The sequence below is a fragment of the Oreochromis niloticus genome, linkage group LG23, assembly GCF_001858045.2.
Source record: "Oreochromis niloticus isolate F11D_XX linkage group LG23, O_niloticus_UMD_NMBU, whole genome shotgun sequence".
NCBI classification, from domain to species: Eukaryota; Metazoa; Chordata; class Actinopteri; order Cichliformes; family Cichlidae; genus Oreochromis; species Oreochromis niloticus.
This window is the reverse complement of record NC_031986.2, coordinates 44,825,863-44,833,158: the sequence shown is the minus strand read 5'-3', so window position 1 is coordinate 44,833,158 and position 7,296 is coordinate 44,825,863. Positions and strand designations below refer to the sequence as shown.

Here is a 7,296-nt window from a genome sequence, read left to right as displayed (position 1 = left end):
CCTGCTAACTTCTAACTCCGTTAAATGTAATAAATCCTGTTTTCATGGATGCCTGAATGTTAAACTTAATTGTTACACCTGGTAAAGCAGCAACGCTGATCATTTTATTAAAGATGAAAGAATTTAGACAGTTTTTAACTCTCAGTGATGCTGCAGTGTTCGTTTGACTTTGGGACCTGAAGAGACGGAGTTTAGGACCCAGATTACTCCGCGAGGCTCCTGACTACGGTAGCCGTAATGCTCCAACAATCCATCAAGCCGTGCGGCTTCGTAGCTTACCAAAGTCGGACTAAAACATTTTTGACAGATGTTTGAGCGCCGTGTACCACACGAGGTCAGTAAACACAACCAGAATTCATACATAAGGCGCACTGTCGATTTTTGAGAAAATTAAAGGATTTTAAGTGCGCCTTATAGTGCGGAAAATACGATATTTATTCAATTATTTATTGGCCCCATGAGCTTGTTGCTTGTATTTTTTTCTTTTTACAAAGATCTGTGAATCTTCCTTTGCACATCTGCCAAACTTCTTTCTCTTTTAAGGCTAGCAAAGCCTGCATGCACTCACATAAATGCACGTTCTGCCTTTATGTTTGAGTATATGGACATGCAATCTTATTCAGTCACTCCCTTGGTCCAAACCACAAGTAGCCACTCTAGCCACAGTCACTCTCCAGCATGTGTTTCCTTTGCACTGACAAGTGTGATCCTGCTCAGCTGGGCTGTAGCTGTTTGTCACCCAACTGGAGCTCCAACACAGGGCGCTTTGAAGTGATGCAGGCCCCCCACATGGAGAAAGCAGTGCTGTAGGTGTACAAGCAGACAGAGGCCCGGGGGTGGGACATGAGGGGTTGTTAGGATGAAAGACAGTGCTGTGGCAGTCCAGCCGTTTGCTCTGCCAGCCCAGCGCTAAAGAAGGACGGGCTCTTGAAAAAGTCAATATTTGGTGCTTTGTGTGTCTGCTCGTGTCAGTAATAGACTCGTTGAACTCTTGAGAGATGTTGCTCAGCTGCCAGTTCACCATTTTTGTGGTTCTTTGAATTCATGCTTTTCCAAAGCTGCAAAAAACACTTTTAATATATATCCTGAATAAACAGCAAACCTTGGCATCACATTTTCCCAAAGCTTCCTGTAATGTTAATCAGAAGGAAAAGAAGCAGAGACATGACACTGGAGCTGTGTGTGGTCTTAGTGAGGAAACCAGTGTGAGCCTTTCTATACTGTAACGTGGTCGCCATTATCTGGCTTGAAAGCTGGTGGTTTGATTGTTCTGCACATTTTTGAAAGCCTCCACCACAGCAGCGCAGTGTTTGACTTGATTAGCAAACTTTACTCTGCGTCACCAAATAAAAGTCCACATGCAGGCAGACACCGAGAGCTAATTAACAGAAAGCAAGCATAAGCGCACACACTTGTCAAAAGCAGGGTGGCGTTTTCTCTTCACAGATGGAGAAACAGTGTGAAAAGAGTGTCGGCCTCTTTCCCCTCCATCGGGGTCCACGCACGATCATGTTAATAACACAATCACGGCATAACTGAAGTATGTTTGTGACTTTTTCTGCATATTGAAGGGGAAAAGTTTGAATACACTGAATAGGTTAGGATGAAGCTCATCAAGTAAAGCATACCACAGTGATATAAGCATGTGGGGATGTGTGAGTGAGAAGCAGCCTGAGGAATGTGACTTGTACTGTCAGCGCTCTCTGCAGCCCGTCCATCTTCATTATACCTACATACTGGTCATGTGATTCGCTTCTCCAATGGGCCCCAGCTCTTGTGATATAGGGCAAATTCCTGAGTGGGATCAGTCAAGTTTCATAGCCAGCGGGGTCAGGAGCCCAGGAGTGGAGGCATGAAGATAGGAACCTGGGAGGTGATAAGAAGCTAAAATTAGTGACAAGGAGAGATTAAGTAACTTTAGCTCATATTTTTTATCATAACGACATATCAAATGGCCGTGCTCATGCAAACAGCAGTGCCAGAGTGGAGCATTAAGCAGCTAAAGAGTCTGAAATATTATTCAGGAGCAGAGATGTGAAAACAAACAAACAAACCCCGCAGAGCTCGGAGAGATCAAACACTGAACTGGCATTCACTAGGTGACCATCTGAATGCTAATGTTCCTGCTTGCTGACAGGTTTGCCATATGTGCTTAAAGGGACAGTTCACCCCAAAATCAAATCAACATGTTAGCTTGTAGTGCTGTTTATCCATCCAGAGGGTGGCCTTAAAGGGACAGGAACCAGAAGCAGAACAGCTCGCACCAAGGTGCAGTGTAGACGAGTAAAGACTGTAGTTTAAAGAGCTAGCAGACAACAAAATGCACAGCAACACAAAAGCAACTGGTGTCGATTTATAAGTAACACAACAGGCCAGAAGAAAACTGTGTGTGTGTGTTTTATTTCGTTGTGAACTGTCCCTTTAAAAGGAAAAAAATGTTGAGATCTTAGCTTGTTTCTGCTGCCCACAAGTGGCCAATGGATCATCTGTTGTGGGTTTAATGCAGCGATATAAATATTTGACTGATAACAATCAAAGACATGAGTGGGGAAGACAGACAGACAAAAAAGAGGAAAATCCAGACGAGTCATTTCCAAGTGCAGGGTTTTCTCTGGGGGGTGTGAGGTTTTACAGTGTTTAAAAAAAATCCCCAGTTTTGTTGATACAAGACCTCAGCAGAGATTGCAGGCAAGTTCAAGGAAGCAGCCAGCTGTGCAAGACACAGCTGTGGGCTCACGTAGTGCTGTGGTGGTATTCAGCCTGAAATGTAACATATGCTGTTCGTGTACGCTGTTGGGCTTTTATACGACATGACGAACGGTTCAATTTCACAATGGAAAGAGACATCAGTGCCAAAATCCACTCGCTCTACAGATTTACGAAGCTTTAGAGATAACATTTGTAGCTCCTACCAAACCGCATGTAAACCATGCGACGTAATTTGTTGTCTCTTAATAGTGATTTACTTAAAGCTGTTGGCTGTTTCTATCTGTTTACATCTCAGATATGTCAGTATCAGCTCCGTGGGAATGACAGTTTATGAAATGGTGCAGCTATCTTCATTATTTATTGTCTATTAAAATGATATACACTGCTCTTTAATTGGTTTAGATATACTTTGACAATGTCTCAGGATTGCTCAGATGATAAAAACATGATGTGTAACAGACTGAAGCCAGCCTGTAGGAGAAATGAGCTAACGATAGCTGCGTGAGTCCTGTGGTTGAAAACTGGTGGAAAATTGTTGGAAAGCATATCTCACATGCATTGATTTCTTTAAGAGCCAGAAGCTGTGTATCCAATGGGAGGGAGGCTTTAAGACAGGTGACTTAAGTGACTCTGAATGTCACATGATTGTTGGCAGCAGACTGGCTGGTCTGGGAATTTCATAAACTGTTGCTCTGCTGGGATCTTCCCTTATAATCGTCTTAAAGGTTTACAGAGAATGAGCCGAAATGGGGGAAATATGCATTGCATGGCAGTTTTCTGAGTGAAAAGGCCTTGTTGATGCCAGAGGTCAGAGGTCAGAGAAGAATGGTCAAACTGTTTCACTCACTCACTTTAACCAAGGTTTGCAAAAGAGCCACAGCAGAAGATCAGACCAGGTGCAGCTAAGAGCTGAGCTGAGGCTCCGATTCGCACCGCCTCACCAAAACTGACAATAGAAGACTGGAAAAGGCGCTGCCTGGTCGGGTGAATCTGCTGCAACATTTGGGTGGAAGTGTCCAGATGTGGCATAAACAACATGAAAGCATGGATCCATCCTGCCTGGGGATGTTTTCTGGGCACACTTTGTTCCCTTCTGCTGAGCATCATTGAATCACTCATCATTACCACAGCCTACCTGAGTATAGCTGGGTAATGCACCATTTCACAAACTGGTTTCTCCAACATGACTTCTTACAGATCTCAGTCCAATGAAAGCAGAAGGGGGTCAGCTGTGGCTGGTAATAGCACACTGTACCTAATAAAGTGTCTGGTGAGTGTATGTTCAGCATGTGCAAGAAACAATGAACATTTAGCTCACAGAGACCCACCCACTCGCCAACATACAGCAGCGCTATGAAAACAAAGAGGTTTGTAACCGTGCCGACACATTCCAGGCTGTTGTTCCCGATGATAAGCGCCGTTGCTCCGGGGCGACCATTCCTGCCTCGCTGAGGGGCTGGTCTGCTCAAACAGCACACTCATTACCTGCTTGTACAAAGAGCTTGTGACGTGAGATCATGTGGCAGACGTGGTGTGTAATGTCTTCAAACAACTTCAGAGCTCAAAAGGACAAAAGTGAGGTGGTGGAAAAAGAATCAAAATAGCAGCTGGCAATAAAAGCACGGATAAAAAGACTGGGATTGGTGTTTGTCTGCTGGGAGTCAATAATCAGATGATAATAAATCTGATTAGTATTTACATGATAACGATAAGGCCAAGTAACATATGACCACAGCAGCATATGTTGCTCCAACTTGAACATTGTTTTCCACCCCCAACCCCGGCACCTCTCCTTCCTCCTTCCTCCTCCACCCTACATCCCTCTGTGCCTCCCAAACCTTCATTTTTTCCTTTCCTCCTGTGATCCCTTTTCTTAAAGATGGGAAGGACGTCAGCCAAATATGATGCAGTTACAGAGAACTTAACGGCAGTATGATAATGATAATCATTACTGAAATGATGATGAAAGATGTGTTGCTGTGAGTAACTCTGTGATGTCAGGGGAAGACAATGAAAGCAGAGGTGCAGAGAGGCAGCTGTGCACGTCCTGACCTGTGAAGCAAAAGGACGAAGCTGAGGGCAGCTGGGATGAAGCAAGGCTCGCGAGATCATTGTGAAGGACTAAGTGGAGGTTATCAAAGGGAGCGATCTGTGCCAGTCCTTTAAAACATTTAATGTCACAACTGTGAATTCTGGCAGCCGCTGAAGGACGTGTTGCAGAATGATGAAGTTTTGGAAAATTTATGATAAATGAGGCTGCGTTTGTATTTTAAACTTTTTGCAAAATACAAACAAAATTAAGGTCATGTGGGAATCAGACCTAAAAAGAACAATGTGTGCATACTTAACATGATGAGTGGCGATGAAATCCGAGCGTCTTCTGGATCCCAGATTTTCCAGATCGGAGCTTTTCTGGTTTCCAAATATTAAAACGATTGCTGTAAATATGAAAAACACAGAAAAAACACAACAATTGTGTGAGGAAATCTTCTACATTTAAGGGCAAAAACCAATAACCTGTAGAGCATTTCCACGATTGTCCTGTTCAAAGCACGTGGATTCATCCAACAGCAGTGAGAATAGCCTGTGTGTTCATGACAGCGTGAGGTTTCCAGGAGGAACAGCAGGCCGTCGTCCTCCCATCAACAGAATCGGTTTGCCTCGCGGCATTCGTCAGCAAATCAGTCTTATAGAATAAGACTGATTCTTTGCACTTACATGCATTTCTTTCCTGTCCGTAGCTGTTATTCACATTTCCTTCATCTCCATGGATCTTTCCTACTGACCGGTTTCTCTGCTAAATCAAAGAATTGCTTTTCTGGACAACCCTTCATGTGATCTGCTTCAAACTTTGCAAAGCGGTGCTGAGAGGTCGATGTCCTTTCATGTGTTTGGGTGAAACATGGCGTAGTGACGTCATTCTCCCCCTCGTGTTGTTTGGACCACCAGATGGCCACGTTTGAACGAGCACGAGTGGATGTGTTTCTGCAGAACCAAAGAAATTCAGAAGATTGTTTATTTTCTCTGAATCAGTCTCTCTCTCCAAATCCACCAGTTATCATTATTATTATTATTATTATTATTATTATTATTATTATTATTATATACATAACTGTTGAGACTGGACGGTGATAGGACGAACCAGAGGAGCTGAAGAAATAAAACAAAGCTCAGAGGAATGCTATGAACACATGTATACATGGGAATGTCTGTGACCTTTAGCCTGAACAAAAGTAGCTAAACACCAGGTATGCATAATAGCAGGTCATTAGGTGAAGTCCTAGCTGAGGGCGAAAGGCTGATAGCAATGATTTGGCAGCTCCGCTTCACCTGGTTTTCTCTTTCCAGACGTTTTAGAGCTGCTACAGGACTGGTTGTACCGTAGTAAGTATAAATATCTGAGAATCAATTTGACATGGTCAGCAGAATTTTACTCCTGAGAAATTTGTTTTCCATGTTAGCTTCAGAACCCAGATTTCCAGTTTCTTGGATAACATGAACCTAAATCAAAGATCCAACTTAGCATCAAAGTGTTAACATTTCCAAAAACTATTTACATACTAGAAAAATTTGCATTTCCTGCGAAAATGCAGTGTGGATGCTTTAAAGCTGAAGCTTTCTGCTGAAACTAGCTGAAAAAGCTGAGAAGTTGCAGAAATTGTAAAAGCTTTGCAGAAGCAAAGGAACTTTGCTAAAATGTAGTAACTTAGCAGAACTGCAATATCTTAGAGGAAACATAATACTTGGCAGAAATACAATAGCATAGCAGAACTTAGCAGAAACATTGTAACTTACCAGAAACACGATAACTTCTCAAAAATACAAGAATTTAGGAGAAATAGTATAAGATAACAGAAAGAATATATTTAGCCAAACATTCTTAAACATTACAGAAATACTATGATTTAGAAAAACAGTACAACATAGCAGAAATGCTGCGATTTACCAGAGACACTGTAAAATACTATTAATATTGAAATTTAAAAAAAACATACTATGTTTTAGCACAAATACTGTAATTTGACAGAAATACTATCATTTGGCAGAAATACTATGTTTCAGCAGAAATACTCTGGTTTAGCACAAATATTATAACATAGCAGAAATACAATTATATAGCAGAAATGCTATATTTAGAAAGAAAAATATAATATAGTAGAAATACTATGATTTAGCAGAAATACTGTAATCAGCACATATACTGTAACATGACAGAAATTCCTCCACTTAGTAGTAATACTATAACATAAAACAAATGTTATGATTTGGCACAAAAACCATAATTTGGCAAAAATACTATGATTTAGCAGAAATACTATGATTGAGCAGAAGTACTAAGATGTAGTAAAAGTACTTTGATTTAACAGAAATACAATTATGGAGGAGTAATACTTTAAAATGGGAGAAATATTGATACACACACATACACAGAGCCTAAAGGGAACAGTATTTGTGCCATGGAGTGTTAACAAGAATCTGAGGTCCATATTAGAAAAGCTGCTAAAATCATAAATGTTTGCAGAATTGGGAAAGAGAGCGAGCGCCTGGAAAACAGGGTGATGAGCAGTCAGAATTAGATTGCGGTGA

At 41.6% G+C, this 7,296-nt stretch overlaps 1 long non-coding RNA gene across 2 annotated transcripts in view; it reads right to left on the bottom strand.

Annotated features, from left to right (window-relative positions):
• Positions 1-427: 427 nt before the first annotated feature.
• LOC102082780 (uncharacterized) overlaps positions 428-7,296 on the bottom strand; it is a 13,898-nt gene continuing 7,029 nt past the window's right edge. For both annotated transcript variants that reach the window (XR_001223410.3, XR_270376.4), the window contains exons 2-5: positions 5,823-5,859; positions 5,428-5,694; positions 5,054-5,147; positions 428-1,866 (exon numbers count right to left, since the gene is read on the bottom strand). This is a non-coding gene — a long non-coding RNA (uncharacterized LOC102082780). The remainder of the gene's footprint in view (positions 1,867-5,053; positions 5,148-5,427; positions 5,695-5,822; positions 5,860-7,296) is intronic.